The sequence below is a fragment of the Bombus huntii genome, chromosome 17 (genome assembly GCF_024542735.1).
Source record: "Bombus huntii isolate Logan2020A chromosome 17, iyBomHunt1.1, whole genome shotgun sequence".
Taxonomy (NCBI): Eukaryota; Metazoa; Arthropoda; class Insecta; order Hymenoptera; family Apidae; genus Bombus; species Bombus huntii.
The window spans coordinates 694185-719512 of NC_066254.1; the positions used below are offsets into that span (position 1 = coordinate 694185).

Sequence of the window (25328 nt, forward strand, 5' to 3'; positions counted from 1 at the left end):
TCGGTTGTAGTTGCGCTTTGGCTTGATCGCGGATTTAAGTTTGTTATTTGTGTTGTGTTTTCGATTATTTAGTTTAGTTTTGTTTGTTGTTTCACTACGTCAGGAACTTTAGTTCTGGGACGTATTTACGGCTTATTTGGGTAATTCGTTTTATCTATGTTTCTTTGTCTTTTTTCTTTTTTTTCAGCTAGCTTTTTGCGCAGTTCCACGAGTTTTGGACACCCCTTGTAAGATGCGGGGTGTCCGTAGTTTTTGCAGTTCACGCAAAATATTTTCTCCTTGGTTACTGCTTCTTCTTTTTTGATTTTGCACTCGCCTGGGCCGTGAGGCTCGGTGCATTATACACAGCGGTAGTTTAGGTTACAGTTTTGTGCTATGGGTCCTAGTCACTGGCATTTGTGGCATTGAGTTATATCATTATTTTTTTTTTATTATTTTTTCCCATTTTATTTTGTAGTAGTTAAAATGGTTTATTCTTAGCAGTTTGCTTATGTTGTTGTCGGGGGGATACTTGTATTATGCAAATTGGTAGCAATATATTGTTCTCCCTTGATCTTTTTGTCGTGAATCGTGTGACTTTTGTGAATTTTACGTCGTCTATTTGCAAGGCTTGTAGGTCCGTGAGTATTTCCATTTCGGTGTAGCTATTGTCTAAGCCTTTTAGCAAGTATGTGTGGTGTTTCTCTGCTTTGGGTGTATACGTGTAGAAGGTTGTGTTGGCTGCCCGAAGAGTTTCTTTCGCTGTGTGGAAATCGGATAGATTTCGGAGGTAGAGAGCATGCTTACCTGAGTGTATCCTTTTGATATACAACTGATTGATCTTGGCTACTTTCTCTATGAGCGTTACTGCGTCCTTAGGGTCTTGTAACGTTATGTTGATAGGCGGCGGTTTGTATTCCCTTGTGGTGGATGGGGCCTTCGTACGCTCCTCTGCAGCGTATCTGGTGGGGTGTCCGTCTGGGGTGGGACTGTGTTTTCCCATTTTGCCACGTAGTATTTGGTTTTTTTGTTTAATTTGCTCTAGCTTTGTGTTTGGCGTTGGGTAGTTTGCTGGTCCCGGCCGTGACTGTAGATGTGGTCCTGATTCTAGCAAGCTGAATCGGTTATGTGCTGTGATCGTTGGGGGCGAGGCAGCTTTTACGGGTCTCATGTTTCTATCTTCTTTGGTACTTTCGTCCTGGGCGCGCGGGGGGGGGGACTCTTGTTTTGTGTTTTTTAGGATTTCTTCTAATCCTTTGTTTCTGGCATCTAGGTTTGGTTGGGGGTTGAGTTTCCGCGTCCTTTTCGCGGACAGTCTTAAGCTGTTGATTTCCTTGGCCGCTTTTTGCGGATTTATTTTTCTTTTGGTGGGTTTTCTTGTTAGTTCTAAGGCGGGTTTCGTTGCCTTGCTTTTTGCATCATTCTCGGTAGCTTCTATTTTTTATATACTTTTATTTTGTCTTATTTTTTTTTAATTTATATCACGATGATGTCACTGCAGTATCTTTCACTTTTTTTGTCACTTTTTCTTTTTCCTTTAGAGGGTGGTTCTTTACTTTGACGCGCACACTTTTAAGGCCTAAGCCTGCTGTCCCTTTTTAGGCTGAGAGGTCCGTCCCTTTCGGAGGTTTACGGTCAACTGTTTTTTTCTTATTCTTGCAACTATCGTATGACTGGCACCATATTTCTCTGCAATTTGCCGCAACGACAAACCTTTATCACACAAACAAATAATACTGTTCCTTTATCTTCACTAAATGGCTTCATCTTGGATTAAGCATATCAAACTGAAAAGTAATGTAACAATGGTGTGGAACCGTTGACTGCGAAACAGTGGATAACCAGTGCTTTTTGACAGTTTCGTTTCCCTGACATTTACACGCTATCATAAACGTTTCTGACGGAACGTGCAAAACTATAAACATTGATTCAAAACGCAATTATTATAAAATATTCTGTACATTATTAATGTTAATGAAAATGAACTATCACATTTCGTTAATCAGAAGCAGCTTGTAGTCACTGTTGCCTGCTCTTTACCGATTACTTGAAAAATTAGTCGTAGTATCGCCTTTTACATAAAATCAGCGGAGTGTGTTTACACTTTTGCTCGTCACTGTATATAAAAGAAACTATGAAATGGTAGTGAAGAGATTGTGTATTGCGCAATTATATTAAGTTATATTAAGTACAGGTAAAATATTCTATATTGCGATAAAATATATTTCCCTTATTTTATTTATCACTTTCTTAAAAATCCACTTGTTAATTATTTAGATGCGACAAAATATCTCTTCGAATTATAATATAAACATCCTTTCATTACATTCAAGTGTTAAAAAGACTTTATGTTCAATTTTACACATGTCAAATTTCACATATTGTTATTAGTTATTACTCAATATATAACTCTTTTCACTTGTATACTATATAAATATGTAGGGTTCACATTACCAATAACAGTTCCGCCCGAGCAACCGAGCTAAACGGAAGTGTGAAACAGTGCTTCAGTGAAGTGCGGCAAGTGGGGAAAAGAAAGTGACGAACGACAACGCCCATCGCCAAATGCTGGAAAATCCATAATGAAACAACAAATATCGGCGATAAAATTAAGAAGTAAACGCGAAACATATTTCATAAACAAAGCTACAAATATAACAAATCCGAGTCAATCACTAAACGAAGAACAGGAGTGCTCAGCTATAAATGAAATAGAAATGGAAACATTACAAAATAATGTACTATCGTGGACGAGGGGCCTGGGGGGTGGGTCATCGTGCTAATTATAAACAAGCGGTTGCTGTGCATGTGCATGATGGAGCTTAAACAAAAGATATGAGGTTAACACAAAAGACAAAGGGTAGCTAAGGGACATACACGAATTAACGGCAGTATGAGTTGAGAAGCCAGAGAGTGGCGTTGTTGAGAGAGAGTTGAATCTCTGTTAACGAGAGTTGTTAATTAATTATAATACGTTGTTACGATTAGTTTATATTAAATAACCATTGTTTTCTGTTTAATTCATTTATTACTAATAAACTAATTATTATATTCACGATACTATAATTGTTTCGACCACTCGCGGAGAGACGCGATCGCGAGGAAGCACGCCATCGGGAGTCGTAAATTCCCGTCACGATTAGATAATTGACGCCACGAAATGATCGATCCCCTATTTCGATTAGGATAATAGAGGTGGTTAATTGAATATGACACTGATGTAACAAGGTGTGAATGACAGTTTATTCCAACAACTTTGTGAAGAAGATAGTTACGCTGGTGCGTGTGTATAAGATAAGTGATTGACTGATCTTCGAGTGTAAACCCGGTCGAAGGATGTTGTATGTTTGAAGGTTGAAGAATCAGTGATGTTCGGTGACGATGCTGTAGCGGAGGAAAGCTGAGGATGGGTGTGTCTAGCGCACGGGACCCTCGGATTTGTATTAATTGGTCAAACGAAGGTTGGTGGATTAGGAAGGATCTTAGCTGCCCTCGATAGAAAGTTGCTATTAGGAAGCATCGTACGTGGAAAAACCCAACTTTCCCTTGTCCAGCCGTGGTAGACAATAGTCCTCAGAAAGCGTTTTAGAAAAAGATATTTGTTCGGTCTGAAGGGCCTGAGCAAGCAAATTATTGGGATTTATGACGGGTACTTAAGGCTATTGAGGGTACCCCGTAAGGATGAGCGGACATCTGGGATCTGTCTGGCCCGCGGTGTATGGCCGGGTCCAGGTAGAGTGTTGCACGACGCAACAATAATAATGACGAGAATAAAATCAACAACGAACTAACCCACCAGGATGAAAGCTGGAAGGTGGCAATTTACAACAAAAAAAGTAAAATAACAACAAACACAAACGTCAGGAAAGCTATAGAAGCAGAAAAGCAACAATGCCTACAAGAAATTACTCTCCGAAACTCCTTCAGCGCACTGCCAGAAGAGAAAGAAACAGTCCTAGCCGAAAAACCAATAACCCACATCGCCAAACCACCAATTAACATAGAAGCCCAAATAATAGACCCCCTCATTAAACTACTGAACAACACGGCAGAAAAAGAAAATTACAGTATAAAACAATTAAAACTAGACCAAGTAAAAGTACAAACTAACACCCCAGAAACTTTTAGAATTGTGACAAAAGCACCAAAACAAAAAAAAACGCCGGGTATCACACTTACCAATTCAAAACTGATAAAAGTTACAAAGCAGTAATCAGAAGATTACACCCGAAAACAAATACAAACAACATATGCGAGGAACTAGCTGAAGCGGACACCAGGTAAGAGCAATAAACAACATAACCAGATATGATACTAAGCAACTATTACCGCTATTTCTAATAGGACTCGAACCTAAAAATAATAAAAAAGGAATGTTTGAGATTCAAAAAGTCCTAAACACAATAGTAACAGTGGAGCCACCTAGACATAGAAAAGACATACCGCAATGCATACGGTGTCAGCAATATGGACACACAAAAAATTACTGCAGCAGAAGCCAGGCGTGTGTCAAATGCGCAGAAAAGCACCTAACAATAAACTGTCCATACATAGGAAAAATAAATGAAGTAAAATGTTACAATTGCAGTGGAAACCACCCAGCCAGCTACAAAGACTGTAAAGTCAGAAAACAACTTCAACGTAAACTGTCTCCGCCGCTTAGAAACAGGATATACAATAACATTCACGCGCAACAGGACAGCATAAAAACTGAGACAACATCATATTTACAGCACGCAATGAACAATAACCACAGTGACACCAACACTGTTGGTAGCCGAAGCTATGCGCAAGTAGGCAACCAATCGCCACCCTTAGACAACCAAAATCAGAACAATAACAGCAACGACACTACAGAAATCAAGGAACTACTCAAACAATCCATCAAAAACACCGAAATGCAAACAAAAATGATAAGGGAACGTAACACAGTTCTCAGACAGCAAACACAGCAGATAACAGTCATGTTACAATTACTTACAAACATGCTAAGCAAAAAATAAAAATAGACACGCTTAAAATAGCAGCCTGGAACTCTAACAACCTACAACAAAGGGCCCTAGAAACTGAAACATTCCTGTACAACAATAATATCGACATACTACTCGTATCAGAAACAAACTTTACTACAAAAAGTTACATAAAAATACCGTACTACACCATATATGATACAAAGCATCCCTCAGGAAAAACACACGGAGGGACCGCAGTAGTAATAAAACACGACATTAAACATCACCTACACAGCCAGGTCAGTAAGGAACATATACAATATACAAGCAACCACCGTTACCGTACAGACTAACAGCAACCAACTGCAGTTGTCAGCAGTATACGTACCGCCGCGACACAATATTACAACGCAAATGTGAGAAGAGTACTTTCGACACTAAGATGACAAGTATATTGCAGCGGGAGACTATAACTCAAAGCACACACTATGGGGATCAAGAATCACCACACCTCGAGGCAGAACCTTGGAAAAATACATTAGAAATAATAACCTCAATATATTATCCACAGGAAGACCGATATACTGGCCGACAGACCTGAGCAAAATACCTGACCTACTAGATTTTGCAGTTACAAAGGGACTAAACGCAAATAAACTATACATAGCACCCAGTCTCGAGCTTACCTCTGAACATAGACCCATAATAATTGCATACAGAAACAAACCAATACTTTATAACAATTCAGAAACACTATGCAATAAAACCACCAAATGGCAAATTTTCATAGAAGTAATTGAGAGCAAAATCATCTGCAACATCGCACTGAAAACACCTGAACACATCGATCAAGCAGTAACAACATTCACCGAAACTATCCAAGAAGCAGCAAGGGCAACCACAATACCTGAAACAACCAACAGACAAACAAAAACAGTTCCACTAGACATTCTCGAAGAAATTAGAGAAAAAAGAAAAGCGAAAGCAAAATGGCAAGAACACAGAACAAAAGAAACCAAAAAACACCTAAACAAACTCGCAAAAGAAATAAAAAACAAAATAAAAGAGCACAACAACAACGAGTCTACAAAGTTCATCGAGTCACTGTCTGCACACGAGAACTGCAACTACACCCTATGGAAAGCCACAAAAAAATAAAGAAGACAACAAAAATGGTACCAGCAATCAGAAGAGCAGACAACACATGGGCAAGAAGCAACGAAGAGCAAGCTGAAGAATTTTCCAACCACCTATGCAACACATTCACCCCACACAACATCAACAACAGCAACCACAATAATCATACGGATGAGGATGCGCTAACTACTAGTACACCAACTGACAATCACTACACCATACCCAAAGCAACGGCACAAGAAATCAGAAACATAATTGAGAAAAGAAAAAATAATAAAGCACTAGGAGTCGACCTAATTAACGGCAAAATCTTGAAAAACCTTCCGACAAAAGCGATAAGACAAATCACAATAATAGTTAACGCAATACTAAGAATACAATACTTTCCAAAAACTTAGAAACTGGCACAAATCATAATGATACCCAAACCAGGCAAGGACCCACACGAAACCAAATCCTACAGACCAATCACATTATTTCCTATGTCCTCTAAGATACTAGAGAAAGTAATTTACGATCGAATAAAACCTATAGTAGAGAAGAATCAACAAGTACCGGATCACCAATTCGGATTCAGAAACAAACACTCCACAATAGAACAAACGCACAAACTCGTCAATAAAATCTTACAAGCGCTGAAAACAAAATAATATTGCACGGCACTCTTTATGGACATCGAAAAAGCATTCGATAAAATAAACCACACTAGCCTACTTCAATCAGTCAGGAAACAGTTTCCGGAGCAGATATACCAATTAATCAAATCATACTTAAGCAGCAGAACCTTCATAGTAAAAATCAAAGACACATACTCTGAAGTTAAAGAAATCAAGGCAGGAGTTCCGCAAGGAAGCGTCCTAGGACCAATTTTATACACATTATACACGGCCAACATACCAACAACTAACAATAGCAAAATACTGATATTCGCGGATGACACAGCTGTACTAGTCAGGCACGCTAGCCTTGCAACAGCAGTTACATTACTACAAGAACATATCACAAAAATAGAAAAGTGTCTTCAAGCAAAACAAATTAAAGCAAACCCCGATAAATGCAAACACATAACATTCACACTGCGAAAACAGAAACCACCAATGCCAATGATAAGGAAAGGTAAGACAGTGCCACCTACCGGGTGAAAGAGAACATAGTCAGATGATAACGACGGTAAGTCAGGCAGATAAGTAAGTAAATACACACATAGGCAAGATAAGAATAGATACAGTATCTGTTGTGCCTTTGTAGCCCGATGTGTCTGTCATACCGACTTAGAAATTCGACACTCATTTAAGCGTCCTCTACTCATAAACGACGTTCACTCAATAAAGTACTTATGTATGTGCATACTTGTATGCCTTCAGAGAGAGGAGATATTAGATCAGCAATTGCATTTCTCGATTGCTTTAATAGTACCAGAGAAGAAATGAGAGCGTTCATACTTATGGTTCTGGTTGTTCCCGAACTAGTGCTGCACAATGCGGCTAGGTACTGAAGATGACACACGCTACCATATACAATATTCTATAAAATTATGCTTTCGCCCTGTTTGATTACACGTTAGAATAGACAAGGATCTATTGTGTTCCACGCTACACGAATCTATTTAATTTTATGGTTTTACGTAAAAGTTCATATCTATTTGTCTATCTGAGATGCACAATTATGAGAATAACAATATCGCGCAATAATTCCAGAGGCATGAATATTTTTTTATCATCGCACGGAACCACATAAATATTTTTTTTCTTAGTACGTACTATGAAGTTTGTTGAAGCGAATTCAATGACATTGAACATGAAGTCATTTACTGCTGTAAAGCGTTAAAAATTCGCCAGTTCCCAAGAAATTAAATGAGCAAAAGGCGTTGGCTATCGAATGTTAGGTTTCTATTGTAGGATGTTTTTATTTACGTAGAATGGATTAAACAGGAAACGATGGTTATTTAACGTGAACTTAATACAGTAATGTGCTATAAGTAAGACAACTAAATAGTTAATATACAACTCTCGTCACCACGGTTCCAACGCATTTTTTCACGCGGACCACCCTCCACGACAACACTTCCCTGACGACAACACTTCTCAACTCACGGCTGCCTGTTAATTTGTCTTTCTTCCTTAAGCATTCCTTTGTGTTTTTTCATAGCTCTACCACGTATGCGTTCTGTAACCGCCCGCGACCATGGTCACGTATGTAGGCCTCTGGTCGAAATTTTGAGTGTTGCTTCTTTAGGAAATTCCGAATTACATGTCACCCCCGGGCTGCAAATCTAATGAATCCGAGGTCAGGTAAAAGCCCCGGGAAAAGCGCCAACCAGGAAGGCACGAGGGACGGACGAGACCCAACGGCTGGGTGAGAGAATCAGCAACATACTAGGACAGTTCATCATCAGACATCGTACCGTGCGGATGAAATACTTCACTCTCAACAGGATCTTACCATCGGCGTGTTCATAATATCACACCTTACTTTACACAACAAGTGCAAATATAGTGCTAAGTTACACTAACACTCGATCTATTAAACCTCCTGCACCTTGAGCGTTAAGTCATCCGAGTAATACGCGATATTGACCGATGAGATTGACCTAACCGGTTGCCCTTTAGTGGATAATTCGCAACACGCAGAAACGAGTAAAGGTGCTCTTTTACAACTTTTTTATCTGGGCATGTAATGAAAATTTAAATAACACATTTTGAAGAATTTTTTCAGCCATATACATACTTTCACATACTTACATACATTTCAGCCATATACGTTTCATTGAAATCGGTTAATACAGAAACATGTAACCATCGAAAAATGGAAAAAATATAGAGTTATTACAGGTACAGGCTAAGAGTTGTCCTCTTCTGCGAGCCAATGATGCTCCGAAAGGCGGCGATGGAGTGGGAAAGGGAGTGGGTCTCCCATTTATAAAGATTCGGTAAGCGTTGACGTGGCAGAGGACGTGGACGCTTCTCGGCACGACCATTTCAGGGCACCCCGTCCTCCGGTAGGTCTTAAGCGTTGGCCGGTCCAGTACCGCGGTGTTGCCAAATTGCATGCTTCCCCAAACAGCCAGTCTTGCACGGCGACAACTGGCATGGGGCGCACCGTGTTATAACCGCACACCGCGTCATTGGAGGGCCAATCCCTTCGGGGCTGATCTTGGTTCCCGTGGTACCAATTTAAGTCATTGATGGGATTATTGCTGAGGAGGGACGGCCACGTCACTGCAAGCTGGGGTTCCTGCAGCCACTGTTACTAAACAAAACCAGGTTGGACTTACGTAAGCGGGGGCCACAGATTCTGACCTCGCTCGATGCTGATGGTCTTGCTCTTTGGACTTGTCCTGGGGGTTCCTCCCTGGCTCAGGTTCGTGTGAGCGTCACTAAGGACTCATACAAGGGGGCTGCAGTCCCGATACACAGTTCTACACTCCCAGTGATCCTCCATGCTTTCTCCTAGACTGGCGTCGGGTCCGTGGGTTCGCCATTACCCAAAGGATTCACGCAAGCGGGCTGGAGTTGTGAAGGAAAAGGCCAGGAAAAACAACGCTGTTCTGCACTCCCGTACCCTACCCCCCTGCGGGAATGAAGGAAGATACATCGTCACGCTCCCATTCATCGACAAGTTACCGTCACTTGGGTCATCAAAAACAATTGTGACGGAAAGACTCGTTTATCTCCACCGCCGATTCCAACAAGACAAAAAACTTGAAGTCGAATATTATGCTGTCATGCAAGAGTACTTGGGATTAGGGCACATGGCAAGGATTACCACAGACCACCCCAAAAATGGCGGATACTATCTGCCACATCACGGCGTAATCAAGGAATCAAGGGGCCAAACTACCAAACTCCGAGTTATGTTTGACGGATCTGCACCAAGCACCACCGGAGTTTCTCTAAACGACATCCTTCATACTGGACCCACGCTGTAAGAAGATTTATACTGTATATTCCTGAGATTTCGCTTTCGCCAATATGTTCTTACTGGCGACGGTAAGATGATCTACCGGAAATTTCTCGTTCGTGCAAAAGATAGAAAATAGCATAGAATATTGTGGGGCAACGACAACGGGGAAGTCGAGACATACCAACTCATCACTGTGACGTTCAGGTTGCCTGCAGCCCTGTATCTAGCTATTCGGTGTCTCAAACAATTGGCAGACGACGAGGGACATCAATTCCCGCCAGCCTCTTCTGTCCTTCAGCGACATTTCTACGTCAACAACGCTCTCACCGGAGCCGATACGAAGGATGATGCACTATCGCTCAGAGTAGAACTCACTGACATTATTACATTAGTAGGTTTGAATATCCGTGAATGGGCACCCAACGACCAGGAACTGATACAAGGATTATCCATACAAGACACCAACCGAAAACTACAGCTGGGAGAATCTCAAACGTTGAAACCTCCCAGCGTCTTGTCGAATTCCTCCGACGACTCCATCATCTAGTCGGTCGAAGTCAGACCCACTACCTTCCGTGTCACTAGACGTACATTCAGCTCCGAAATAGCGAAGATTTATGACCAATTAGGCTGCTCGCGCCGGTGATCGTTTAGGCAAAGATGTTGCTCCAACGAGTTTGGTCACTCAACTTCGGCAGGGATGAATCCCTTTCGGCGGATTCACATGCAGAATGAGACAGATACTATGCACAGCTATCACTACTGAATAACGACAAGTTCCCTCGTAAGATAATAGTCAAGTCTGCAACAGAGATTGAATTACACGGCTTCTGTGACGTCAGTGAGGCGGCGTATGGGGCATGTGTTTATCTCCGAACCATCGATTCTGACGGCCACATCTGGACCCGGTTACACATAGCAAAATGAGGAGTAGCTGCGCTCAAATCCCAAACCATTCGACGGCTTGAGCTGAGTGGAGCACTTTTTTACACATCCTTCATCGCTACGCTACATCAAGCCGTACCAGATAAAATTACTCGAACCGTTTACTGCACTGATTCCACCATCGTCCTTCACTGGATTAGCACCTTTGTCGCTAACCGCGTGGCCAAAACTCAAACAAAGACCCATAACAACGACTGGCGTCACGTTCCTACAGCCGATATTCTTGCAGGTCTTATCTCCCGAGATGAATCGCGCGAAGAATTTCTGCGCCCGATCATTTGGCAACATGGACCAGAATGGCTATACCAACCTGAAGGATGCTGGCCATCGTGGAGCCGAACACCATTGGTTGAAGTACCCGAGTAGGAAAAGGAGATTTGTCTGTCTACGATACCCGCCGATCAGAGTTTATTAGAAAGATATTCCTCCTGGCCCAAACTGTTGAGAATCACTGCTCGTTGACTTCGGTGGAGACAAAAACAGAATAACCGTCTCTAACCTCTACAGCGAACACCTCTAACCGCAGATGATTAACCACTGCGCACAACAAGCTCATAAAACTGCTCCAATTTAGTCATTTTTCAGAAAAAATTCACAATCTACCAAAACATAGAAACACAGCTGTAAGGGGGAAGCTCCAGCCGCTCAACTATTTTCTCAACAAGGAAGTGATATTGCGAGTCGGGGGCGGACTCAGCCACTCGCCGATGTCATTCCATCAGAAACGTCCAATCACCCTGTCGAAATCATAAGTCGCAGCTCTCCTTGTCCTCCTTCTTGTCCTCACTCCTGGCCACTTCCTTATTGGCGATTCATTAACGAACTTTCGTGAGCGAGATTTCAGGAACTCTCCATCTAACCGTCTATCCAGCTGGCAACGCTTACAATAATTCAAGCAACACTTTTGGAACTGGTGGCATCAGCAGTATTGAAACGAGTTGACCAGTCGAAGAAAATGGAGCATGGGAAGTCACGGCATACAAGAAGGTACGAAGGTAATCATTTGGGAAGATCACGTGCCATCAATACAGTGGATCCTTGGGCCGAATCATCAAGGTCCATCCAGGCTCCAACGCCACTGTTCAGACGACAACGGAAATTTGGATCGAGACGTTACACGGCTAGTTCCACTACCGATCTAACCCTATCCAGCGGAATTCGGACAACCACCAATCGAAAGGGATTTGGGTGGAGGATCCAAATAATTCTACATTCACGGAATTTTTGACCGGTACCCTCTCCACGGGAGTTAATGTTACGTCCTGTTACCCACTACATAAACCAGAATTTATTCCTCGATCAAGGCGACCACCAGCTGTACAAATATAATTAATGGGACTGCAATAATGTTAATGGGGCGTCCAGCACTCATCACTAGTTCCGTATAAATACCTCCTTCACAGAACATAACTTTACTTGCGATCATCTCTTGGAACAATATACATTTCAACTTGTTAGTCATCTTTTCACCTTATATTCTTCATCGTGCCGTAACGGGAATTTACGACTCCTGTTGGCGCGTACCACCGCAACTGTGTCTCTCCGCGAACGGTCCAACAGTAGTTGTCCATCTCGAGATGATAAAAACTAACAAAGCCAATCCGAATACGTTAATCATATTCTCTTTTAATCGAATTACTAGCAAATATTTCTGACATGCAGTTGTGCTCGGAGCTTTACCCAAGATCGCCTCACTCTCACTTGTACATCCTATAAACGAAAGATAAAAGTTAGCTTTCGGTTGGGTCATTATACAATTTAGTATAGTTAGCTTGTAGCGGCACATGAGTCATAGGACGATGCGAATCGAGAGTGACTCATGTTGTTGTTTTGCCTCGGGGCATTGACACCGTCTCGACGTACGAAATGTAATAATAAACAAACTCTGGACAAAACAATATCGCCGCTACGTGCAACCGACAACAGGAGTCGAATTCAAACTTTCCGGTACTCCCCCGACCAGTATAAATAGACGAGCATGCTCTGCAGAAGGTAGAGTATCGCGTATCCTTATAACGAGTAGCATCGAGCGAGCGAGGATTATGACTAACTCTGTATTCTGTACTTGGAACTATTTTAAATACACTTGACAATATTAAGTATCAACTTGTCTCGTCGTTATATATGTCGGGTTCAGATTATAATTAGGGTTAGGGGCGTGAAACGAATCTTCGTTTGGATTACACGTTGTCGTTGTCCAATAGAGTAGACATTGACTAGTGCAAATATGATTATTAGTATAAGCGTGGATATTCCAGAATTGAGAAATAACCGCGGTGATTAGACACTAATGACAATGGTCTTAGGGTCGAAAACGAATCCGCGTTCAACGGGATAACACATGTACTTTCCTCCAAAGTCTAAGTTGGACTCGATTTATTTGTATACGATACAGGTATTATTAAACTAGCTCTTTGTTAAAACGCAAAATATTCACCGAGCGTAAAGACGCTATGTAACTCGCTAATGAGACCTCACGAGAGAATTACTTTGCGTCGCGATGATGCTGTAGAGGAAAACTATGATGGGGTGTGTCTAAAGACACGAGATCATCGGATTCGCGGAGAGATGCCTTTGTTCGGAAAATGAGGGAAATTGACGTTACTGCTATTGGTCAACTTCCATGTTGGTGGTTAGAGAAGGATGCTAGCTGCCCTTGAGTAACGTAACGGTTCTATAGTTTAACCAGAACGAGGACATTGTTGTTTTCTATGTTCATTTTTCACAACTGAGTTTGCAGACATATTTGTCTAACAAAAGTCAAGATCTGTTTGTATGAGTGAGATTACGGCACTTACGACTCATGACAAGCAGACAATGGCCGCATGACAGCAACTCTGCCATTTTTCTGTAAATCTTTTAGGTTATATAAGCCTATAGGTTGCGCAAGAACTTTTTATTCTTCATCAGAATAGCAAAATTCTGGCTGAACATCTCAGTGCACAAAAAGTGTTAAAACATTCATGACGAGACCCTATTTAAATAGTTTAAATACTACATTGCCTCCTTGATGTTTCCAAGAAAATAAGCTAGCACTGACGCATACAGATTTCCAATGCAAGTATTATTTATTAATTATTACAAGCAATTCGCAACATTATACGTGCATTACAGCATTGTACGACGATTTTTATTTATGATTTCTTAATTTTCCCGATATTCTATATAATCATACATTGAAACATAAAAATTATACGTAATGTTACTGAGGGGTATTATCCGTGATAATTGTAGAACTGCTGGTTGTAGATTTCGCTGATGGGGTACTGCTATTTTTCTTCCAATTTAGATGCGTGGAAGGAAAATCGGACTCCGGTCGCCGGGATTTGAACCCGGGTTCCGAACGTTCGTAACCTAAGGCGCTAACCACTGCGCTGCCGTCGTCCGACACTAGTTAGTGTCGAGTGGTGGTATTTGCTGTTGAGTGCCGCCACATTACTAATTAACAAGATTGAAAGCCTAAACATTAAACATTGCATTTATAGCGCAACTGGAATATCAGTCAAAAATAAAACGCGCCATATTCTTCGTGTGTTTAGTCGACCGTTCGCGGAGAGACGCGACTGCGAAGGAATTGATCGCGAAGGAGGGAGTCGTAAATCCCGTTATGATATACAATCGACCCCACGAAACTGATCGATCCCCAATTTCAGTTAGTATAATAGAGGTGGTTGAATTATTATAACACTGAGTTTAACAGGCTGTACTATGTACTTTATTCCAGCAACTTATCTCGCGGATTATATAAATGTTCGGAGAGCTTACGGTGTCGAAGTGTAGTTTTGTTTACAATAAGGTTAGAAGTGTTCGACTCGAATAGTCATTAACAAGATCACATTGTTAATTTTAGTAGGAGTGACTTGCGAGTAGTGAGTTACAGTATCGCGAGAGATATAAATTGTAAGTAAGATCTGAACCGAGAGATGGGTTCACAGATTTAGCGACTAAGCGATTAGTAAAGAGATTTGGCAACTTGGCGATTAGTAGAGAGATGTTGACTGATCAAAGGATGGAAGTCAGTGAAGTTCGGTGACGATGCTGTGTCGTAGGAAAGCTAGTGATGGGTGTGTCTAGCGCACGGGACCCTCGGATTTGTTCATCACATTTTTAGTCAGGAAGTGAGGGCAGTATACATTGCTCCTGATTGGATAAACGAAGGTTGGTGGACTAGGAAGGGCCTTAGCCGCCCTTGATAGAAAGTTGCTAGTGGGAAGCATCATACGCGAGAAAAACTAACTTTCCCTTGTCAAGCCGTAGTAGACAATACTCTTAAAAAGAGCGATTTAGAAAAAAGACATTTGTTCGGTCTGAAGGACGTTGGCTAGCAAATTACTGGGATTTATAGTGGGCCCTTAAGACCATTGAGAGTACGCAGTAAGGATGAGCGGACATCTGGTGTATGGCCTGGTCTAGGTAGAGGGTCGCCCGACGTAACATCCTCCCCCCCCCCCCCCCCGTTAAGAGGGTACCGATCAAAATTTCTGTAAAGATAGAGTTAATTGTAGCTTCCGCCCAACTCTATGTTGATTGCTGCATGCCTGTATTCTGCTGGATCGGGTTGGCTCGATAGTAGGACGAGCTGCGTGGCACCTCGATCCACAATTGTGGTTGTCTGGATGAGGCTCGTGAACAAAACTACAACCGCGCCGTTCTACCTCCTCCGTGGCAAAAGGATAATATATCCCATCTTTCAAACCACACTGACATCAAAAAACGTAAGCTTGATTCAATCAAAAAGATGTAAACACCGGTCAGAACGAACCGTCAACAAGCAACGTTACTACTTAGGACAGGAGTTCTGACCGAGCAGTCGAGCTATGCGGACGTGAAAACTAGTGCCTCCGTAAGTGCGACAAGAGTGAAAGAAGGGACGTGCAACAGAACCAATCGATGATGGAAAACATTCAAAAGATACCAACAATAAGAATACTAAACAAAGGAGAAACATACGCTATAAACAGGGCAGTAGACCAACAGAGCCCAAATAAACCAACAAGTGAGGTACAGGATTGCTCAAATACAAACGAAATAGAGATGGAAATAATACAAAAAGACGACGAAAAGAGCAATACCAACAAGGATCTACCACAACATAACGAAAGCTGGAAGACTGTAACTCCCAGCAAAAAAAGAAAAATAAATATAAACACAAATGCTAGGAGGACTATAGAAACAGAAAGACAACAATGGCTACAAGAAATTCCTAGACAAAACTCCTTCAGCTCACTGACAGAAGAGATGGACACAGACCCTACAGAAAAACCAAGAACACACACTCCCAAGCCACCACCAATCTACATAGACACAAAAATAATAGACCCCCTCATTGATCTGCTAAACAGCGCGGCAGGAAAAGAAAACTACACTATCAAACAGCTCAAACTGGACCAGGTAAAAGTACAAACTAATAACCCAGAAACCTATAGGAAAGTAACAAAAGCGCTAAAGGAAAGAAACGCTGGGTATCATACTTACCAACTCAAAACTGATAAAAGCTACAAAGCAATAATCAGAGGATTACACGCAAAGACAAGTAACATATGCGAGGCATTAGACAAAATCGGATATCAGGTAAGAACAATAAATAATATAACCAGATTTGATACTAAACAACCATTACCGCTATTTTTAATTGAACTTAAACCTAAAAATAATAACAAGGAAATTTTCGAAATTAAAAAAGTTCTAAACACAATAATTACAGTCGAGCCACCCAGACACAAAAAAGACATACCGCAATGCATACGGTGTCAGCAATATGGACACACAAAAAATTACTGCGACAGAAACCCGGTGTGTGTTAAATGCGCAGGAAAGCACCTAACAATGAACTACCCACACGCGGAAAAAATAAACGACGTAAAATGTTACAATTGCGGTGGAAATCACCCAGCGAGTTACAAAGGCTGTCTAGTAAGAAAGCAACTTTAAGGCAAACTTTTTCCGCCGCTTCGTAACAGGACACGCAACAATCTCCACACGCAACAGGACAACACAGAACCTACGTCAAGACCAAAAACACAGCACGCAAGGAACAATAACCACACTAACAACAACACCGCTAGAAACCGAAGCTACGCGCAAGTAGTCAACCGGTCGTCGCCCTTAGATAATCAAGAACAGAACAACAACAGCAACGACGCTACAGAAATCAAAGAGTTAATAAAACATTCCATAAAAAACACCGAAATACTCACAAAAATGATAAGCGAACAAAACGAACTCAACAGACAGCAAACACAGCAGATAACAGTCATGTTACAATTACTTACTAACATGATGAGCAAAAAATAAAAACAGACACGCTTAAAATAGCAGCTTGGAACTCTAACGGCCTACAACAAAGGGCCCTAGAAACTAAATCATTCCTGTATAGCAATAACATCGATATACTACTGATTTCAGAAACACACCTCACAATAAAAAGCTATATAAAAATACCGTACTACACCATATATGACACCAAGCATCCCTCAAGGAAAGCACTCGTGGGGACGGCAGTAGTAATAAAAAACGACATTAAACATCACCTACACAGCCAGGTTAGTAAGGAATATATACAAGCAACCATCGTTACTGTACAATCTAGCAGCAACCAACTGCAGTTGTCAGCAGTATACATACCGCCGCGACACAAAATTACATCGCAAATGTGGGAAGAGTACTTTCGACACTTAGGTGACAAGTATATTGCAGCTGGAGACTATAACTCAAAGCACACACTATGGGGATCAAGAATCACCACACCTCGAGGCAGAAGCTTGGAAAAATACATTAGAAATAATAACTTCAATATATTATCCACAGGAAGACCGACATACTGGTCGACAGAACTGAGCAAAATACCTGACCTACTAGATTTTGCAGTTACAAAGGGCCTGAACGCACATAAACTAAACATAGCACCCAGTCTCGAGCTTACCTCCGACCATACGCTCAAAATAATTACATACAGAAACAAACCAATACTTTATAACAATTCAGAGACACTATGCAATAAAACCACCAAATGGCAAATATTCAAAGAAGTAATTGAGAGCAAAATCATCTGCAACATCGCACTGAAAACACCTGAACACATCGATCAAGCAGTAACAACATTCACAGAAACTATCCAAGAAGCAGCAAGGGCAACCACAATACCTGAAACAACCAACAGACAAACAAAAACAGTTCCACTAGACATTCTCGAAGAAATTAGAGAAAAAAGAAAAGCGAAAGCAAAATGGCAAGAACACAGAACAAAAGAAACCAAAAAACACCTAAACAACCTCGCAAAAGAAATAAAAAACAAAATAAAAGAGCACAACAACAACGAGTCTACAAAGTTCATCGAGTCACTATCTGCACACGAGAACTGCAATTACACCCTATGGAAAGCCACAAAAAAATAAAGAAGACAACAAAAATGGTACCAGCAATCAGAAGAGCAGACAACACATGGGCAAGAAGCAACGAAGAGCAAGCTGAAGAATTTTCCAACCACCTATGCAACACATTCACCCCACACAACATCAACAACAGCAACCACAATAGTACGCTAACCACTAGTACACCAACTGACAATCATTACACCATACATAAAGCAACAGCACAGGAAATCAGAAACATAATTGAGAAAACAAAAATTAATAAAGCATCAGGAATCGACCTAATTAACGGCAAAATCTTCAAAAACCTTCCGCCAGAAGCGACAAGACAAATCACAATAATAGTTAACGTAATACTAAGAATACAATACTTTCCAAAAATTTGGAAACTGGCACAAATCATAATGATACCCAAGCCAGGCAAGTACCCATACGAAACCAAATCCTACAGACCAATCTCATTACCTCCTGTGTTCTCTGAGATACGAGAGAAAGTAATTTACGGCCGAATAAAACCTATAATAGAGAAGAATAAACTAATACCGGATCACCAATTCGGATAAAGAAACAAACACTCCACAATAGAACAACCGCACAGACTTGTCAATGAAATCTTACAGGCGCTGGAAACAAAACAATATTGCATGGCACTCTTTATGGACATCGAAAAAGCATTCGATAAAATAAACCACACTAGCCTACTTCAATCAGTCAGGAAACAGTTCCCGGAGCAGATATACCAATTAATCAAATCATACTTAAGCAGCAGAACCTTCATAGTAAAAATCAAAGACACATACCCTGAAGGTAAAGAAATCAAGGCAGGATTTCCGCAAGGAAGCGCCCTAGGACCAATTTTATACACATTATACACGGCCAACATACCAACAACTAACAATAGCAAAATACTGACATTCGCGGATGACACAGCTGTACTAGTCAGGCACGCTAACCCTGCAACAGCAGTTACATTACTACAAGAACATATCACAAAAATAAAAAAGTGGCTTCAAGCAAAACAAATTAAAGCAAACCCCGATAAATGCAAACACATTACATTCACACTGCGAAAATAGAAACCACCAAACATTGTACTAAACGGCACACACATAATACAAACAAGGCAAGTCAAATACCTAGGACTCTACTTAGATACACGACTCACATGGAAACAGCATATTAAAGCAACAATAGACAAAATACAAATGGCAAGGAGACAAATGTACTAGCTAACATGTCGAAAATCCAAACTAAGCATAGAAAACAAACTAAAAATATATAAAATGGTCATAAAACTAATCTGGACATACGGAATAGCACTATGGGGAACAGCAGCAATGAGCCATATAACCAAAATAGAGGCAATGCAATCTAAAATACTCAGAACAATAGCAAACGCGCCATGGTACGTTAGACACGAGGACATTCGGAAAGACCTGGGAATGCCAAAGGTCAAGGAGGAGATTGACATAAGTGCAAGAAGGTACAGAGAAAGAATAGCAACGCACCCGAACCGGCTGGCAGCGGAAGCAGTCGGCGCCACAAACTTAAAAAGAAGACTAAAAAGGAAACACCCAACAGATCTCACAAAGGACATAACCTAGTATACAAACACTCACCACACTAAAGAAATAAATCAATCAAATTCGAAGATGGTATCTCAGTGGGGGTAGCGATCCACATGTTATATTACTATATCATTAAGCTATAATATTTTACCAAATGTCCTACTGGACAAATTGTAAAATGTAAATAAATAAATAAATAAATAAAAAAAAACTTAGAACAGATACACAATATTAGAATCTATAGACGATTCTATGGACGTAGTTGAAACACCAACAAATCAATATACACAAAAAACCCTTCTCCCACAACCAATCTGCATTGACGATGTTATCCGCATTCAAAAAATGATAAAGTCTATCGAGAATGATATTAACAAAGAGGATTACATACTAAAAATTAATAATAATCAGGTTAAAATCCTACCGGCCAATGCAGACTCCTACAGAAAACTAACAAAATTACTAAAAACCCTGAACGCAAACTTTCACACATATCAACTGAAACAAGAAAGACCTTTTCGTGTGGTACTACGCAACATCCACCACTCAGCTAACTTAGATGAACTGAAGTTAGGACTCTTAAATCATGGCCAAACAGTAACCGACATTAGCAATATAAGGCATAGAATCACAAAAAAACCGCTATCTTTATTCTTTATTGACTTAAAGCTAAAGCCAAATAACAACGAAGCCTATAATATCAATCGATTAATGAATGCGGTAGTAAACATTATACCACCTTTTATATAAAAAAAAACAGATAGTTCAATGTAAAGGTGCCAAAGGTACGGCCACACGTAGAAGTATTGCAACTACAATCACCGCTGCATTAAATGTACCCTACAGATATTTGGTAGGTATTTACCCTACAGATCAGTGCACTAAACCTTCAGAAACTCCTGCGAAGTTCATCCTTCGTTAAGGAGAGCATTCTGCGAACGATATAAAGGTTGCACAGTCTATAATATTATGTATAAGAACAAGTACCCCAAACCCAGAGTTAAGGGTTTAACCAACCAAGCACTTAATCCACAAAAATTCACTACTCTTTCAATCTCTTATGCACAGGTAGTTCAAGGAAGACAAAGTAAGCCGGAAATCTATAGTGATCAATCACAAACTAATGTTTCCACTTCATAGAACACGGATAACTTCAATAGGCTTGAAAAATTAATCGCGAAACAAACAGAGCAAATTAATCACTTGCTATCATTGATTACAGTCATCGTGGACAAATTAACACGCTTCGACGTAAAATAAAACCAATACGCATAGCTCTTTGGAATGCTAACAGTCTAGCTCAGCATAAATACGAACTAGAACTCTTTCTAAAACAACAAGAAATTGACATAATGCTTTTATCTGAAACCCACTTCACCGATAAAAATTACCTGAAAATAAATGGTTATAACTTTTACCTTACCCAACATGCCAGTGGAAAGGCCCACGGCAGCACCAGAATTGTCATCTAGATCAGCATAAAACACTATGAACTTCCATCATTCCAGATGGACTACCTCCAAGCTACAAACGAAGCGATAGAAGATTGGCATGGTCCAATCACCACATCAGCAGTATATTGTCCTCCTAAACATTCTATTTCCAAAGAAGACTTCAATAATTTCCTCGGAGGCCTGGACAATAGACTCATAGCTGGAGGAGACTATAGCGCCAAACATACGCAATGGGGCAGCAGACTTATCACAGTAAGAGGCAAAAATCTTTTGAAATGCATAAACGCCAACAGACTTAACTACTTCAGTAAAAACGAACCCACTTACTGGCCCACTGACATTAACAAACTACCTGACTTATTAGACTTCTTTATAACTAAAAACATCTCGCCAGATACATCCAAATCAACTCATCTGTGGAACTCTCTTCAGATCATTCATCCGTCGTAGCAACAATTAACTCAGCAATTATCGAAAACCAACTTAATGGCTTTGTTGATAACCAACTCACAAACTGGCAGCTCTTTAGGGAAGTATTCAATCATTCAACATCAGCCTCAATATCCTTAAAAGCATAGAAGAAGATATAGAAGCAGCCACGGAATATTTAAACACCAGCAAAATAAACGTGATCCGTTCTTCCAGTCCCACTAAGTGTTTTGTCAATAAACATGAATACCTCCTTACATAATAATAAAAATCGCAGAAAAACGCAGACTTAGAAGAGTATGGCAAAGTCATAGAACACCCGAAGACAAGTGTAAGCTAAATAACGCAACGAGAAAACTAACCAAAATTCTCAAAAATTACAAAAATGACTGTTTTCAAAAATAGCTTGCTAATCTCTCACCCACAGCTGACTCCAACTACTTACTATGGAAGGCATCCAGGAAATTCACTCGCCAAATAATCCCTCCAATTCGCTGTCCGCAAGGTGGATGGGAGCGTAGCCCTATTCAAAAAGCCAAGTTGTTCGCAAGTCACCTAACTAATGTTTTCAAACCGTATTCTTCCACTATTGCCGCCGTAATAACGGAATACTTGCACTCTCCCTTCCAGATCCTCTTCTATTGAACCCTTCTCATCTCTGGAAGTTATAGAATTAATCCGTCATCTAAATCCCAGGAAAGCATCGGGACATGATCGGATAAGTAACAAAGCTGTCAAGGAACTTCCCGTAAAAGGGATCGCTTTCATTACCCCTATTTTTAATGCAATTTTTCGCCTTGAATACTTCCTAAGTCCTGGAAAATATCACTAATTACTTTTATCCCTAACCCTGGAAAACCAATACACGCAACTAGCGGTTATCGCCCAATTAGTCTTCTACCCACTTTGTCCAAACTATTTATGAAGATGTTAACGAAACGACTCCTTCCACTCTTAGAGGATTTGAAAGCAATGCCAGATCATCCATTCGGATTTCGGAAGCAATATTCTACGATAGAGCAAATTCATCGTCTAACTCATAAAATCAGTCAAGATCTAGAAAAGGAAAAATACTGCTCTGCGGTATTCCTGGGCATCAGCAGGCGTTTGACAAAGTTTGACATGAACGACTTTTGTTTAAACTAAAGAAAATCCCACCACACACTTACTACTCCATCTTAAAATCATATCTAATCAATAGGTTGTTCATGATTAAATACTTAGACGCTCTAACCGCAACATTCCCAATAGAAGGGGCATACCTCAAGGCAGTGTCTTCGGATCTCTGCTGTTCACCATCTACACTGCCGATTTACCAACTTTAACAGAGATAACCACAGCGGCATTTGCGGATGCTTTATTAGTATTGCACTCAGACCCGATAATTGCCTCCTCAACTCTCCAGCGAGGTCATGCAGAATAAAATAATGCTACGTAAAGCCATATTAAAACCTGTTTGGACCTATGAGATCCATCTATGGGGAACAGCGAGTAATTCAAACATAGAAATTCTCCAACGATTCCAATTAAAAACTCTTAGATCCTTAATAGATGCACCTTGGTATGTTACCAACGAAAAAATACATCGCGACCTTAAGATACCTATAGTTTATGAAGAAATGGTTTGAGACCTGGGAACGGTGGCACATTCAGCTCGCCGCTAAGGACACGGTGCGGCTTCATCGAGCCGTTAGAGCGGTCCTACCGAACTGGGAGGCCTCGGGAGATCGTGGCGGGTGCCCGCTGACGTACAGGATGACGCAGGTGCTCACTGGGCACGGAGCGTTCGGGAGTTTCTGCTAAGGATTCGGCGGGAGGTGACTAGTATGTGCCACCACTGCGAGGAAGAGGAAGACACGGCACAGCACACGCTGGGGTTCAGCCCGGCGCGGGAGGAACCGCGCTGTGTCCTGCGATTCGTCATCGGCGAGAGTTTAGCCCCCGGAGCGATCGTATGAAGTCATACTGTAAGCAAGTCATGCTCGCAAAGGTGCGCGCCGAGAGAGAAAGGGTTAGAGGACGACATCCATCGAGAGCGCCGTCACGCCGAGGAGGGTCTGCCCCCCCCCCCCCTCCCTCGAACTTGCACGACGGCCCAGATAGAGTCGCGTTAGGAGGAGTGGTCCCTCCTAACGGCCCAACCAACCAAGGATGACTTCCGAGTGCACCATCAGGGAGAAGACGAAGGATCCCGGAGCTCTCCTACCAATCGTCAGTGTGACCACTGTAGAGGTTTTAGCCGGTACGAACCCGGCACCTCTCCCCGGAGGGCGCGGAGCGCCTATGAAGGTTTCCTCCACGAAAAAAAAGTTAAAGAAGAAATATCTAAGTTCAGAAACAGATACAATATAAGAGTTAACAATCACCAAAACCCATTAGTTACCCAATTACTTGGCACGACGGATCAGATCCGCAGGCTAAAAAAGACAATACCCTTTAGACTGAAGCATTAGATTCAACTAGAAGCAAACATACTATAAACTCTTATAATTAAAGTTACAGTACCACGCCAAAAGAATTGACTTATAATTCTCAATGAGAATTTATTGTAAATAATTTACCAAAAAAAAAAAATAAATAAATAACTCTTGTTTGTGGCATACCTCCACTGGTGCAAACGTCGCATTTGATTTTCTACCAATTATCTCTAAACGGGTATATTGATATACGAAATATATCCAAATCACTCGCGTTAGAACTAAATAAAACATTTTTAAATAACAAACAATATAGTAAATAAAGGAAAGAAGTTCAACTATGTCCACGATTATCTTCAACTTTATGTTTCTACAATTCTTCTAACGTTTCTCTTTAGATGTCGAAATGATTTTGTCTTTCCAGAACTATTCTACCCTCTTACCAAATTCTTAAAGTCGCTAAATTATGTTACGTATCAAGGTAATAATGGAGAGTTCATTCACAATGAAGAATTTACGATATTCTTCATCAACGCTCTTTTTGTATGATTTTCTCGAAATTACTCAGGCACGATATCTCAGGAGGTTCTTTTAACACATTGCGTAGGGCGGGCACATTTTTGAACGCTCCAGAAGCATGCTTGGCAAGATATAGGATGTATATGTGCACATTTTTAATTCGCATTTGGAATTATATTCACATAAAGTGTTCTTAAATATTACTATATATTTTATACATCTATTTGTCGGAGATGAGGGAACACCGGAGCCTCTGGAATTTTGGGTAACCCCGCAACATTGTAACCTAGAGTCTACTATAGCTGTAACTGAACAATTGTAGTTATTCAACCCGATTGTAATTATTCGAGAATTGTGATAATGAGCTTGGGCTCGAGGCGACAGTCAGTCGCCGAACGTAGCCGCGGTCACGGGATGAACGCTTTGCCTGACAGAGGTATGAAGTAATTCTATAGCTCTCCTTAAAAGAGATATTTGTGGCGACACGTGACAGTAGGCATTCCAACGGTTTCTGTCCCGTGGCTCGCCACGTGCAGACCCTATTCTTCGAGTAAGATGATTGCCAGATGTCGATGCGTCTCCGCAGCACATGTTCGGCTAGCCCGAGGGCCCGTCATAAATCTTAAGGTTTTGTTAACTAAAGTCCTTCAAACAG

At 40.9% G+C, this 25328-nt stretch overlaps 1 protein-coding gene and 1 long non-coding RNA gene across 2 annotated transcripts in view; one reads left to right on the forward strand and one right to left on the reverse strand.

Moving 5' to 3' along the window:
- The window catches only part of LOC126874980 (putative fatty acyl-CoA reductase CG5065), a 672215-nt gene that overhangs the window by 454464 nt on the left and 192423 nt on the right, over positions 1–25328 (forward strand). The gene's annotated exons all lie outside the window — the stretch shown is intronic.
- LOC126875038 (uncharacterized) overlaps positions 6798–25328 on the reverse strand; it is a 139063-nt gene continuing 120532 nt past the window's right edge. The window contains exons 2-3 of the long non-coding RNA XR_007693221.1: positions 19248–19722; positions 6798–7028 (exon numbers count right to left, since the gene is read on the reverse strand). This is a non-coding gene — a long non-coding RNA (uncharacterized LOC126875038). The remainder of the gene's footprint in view (positions 7029–19247; positions 19723–25328) is intronic.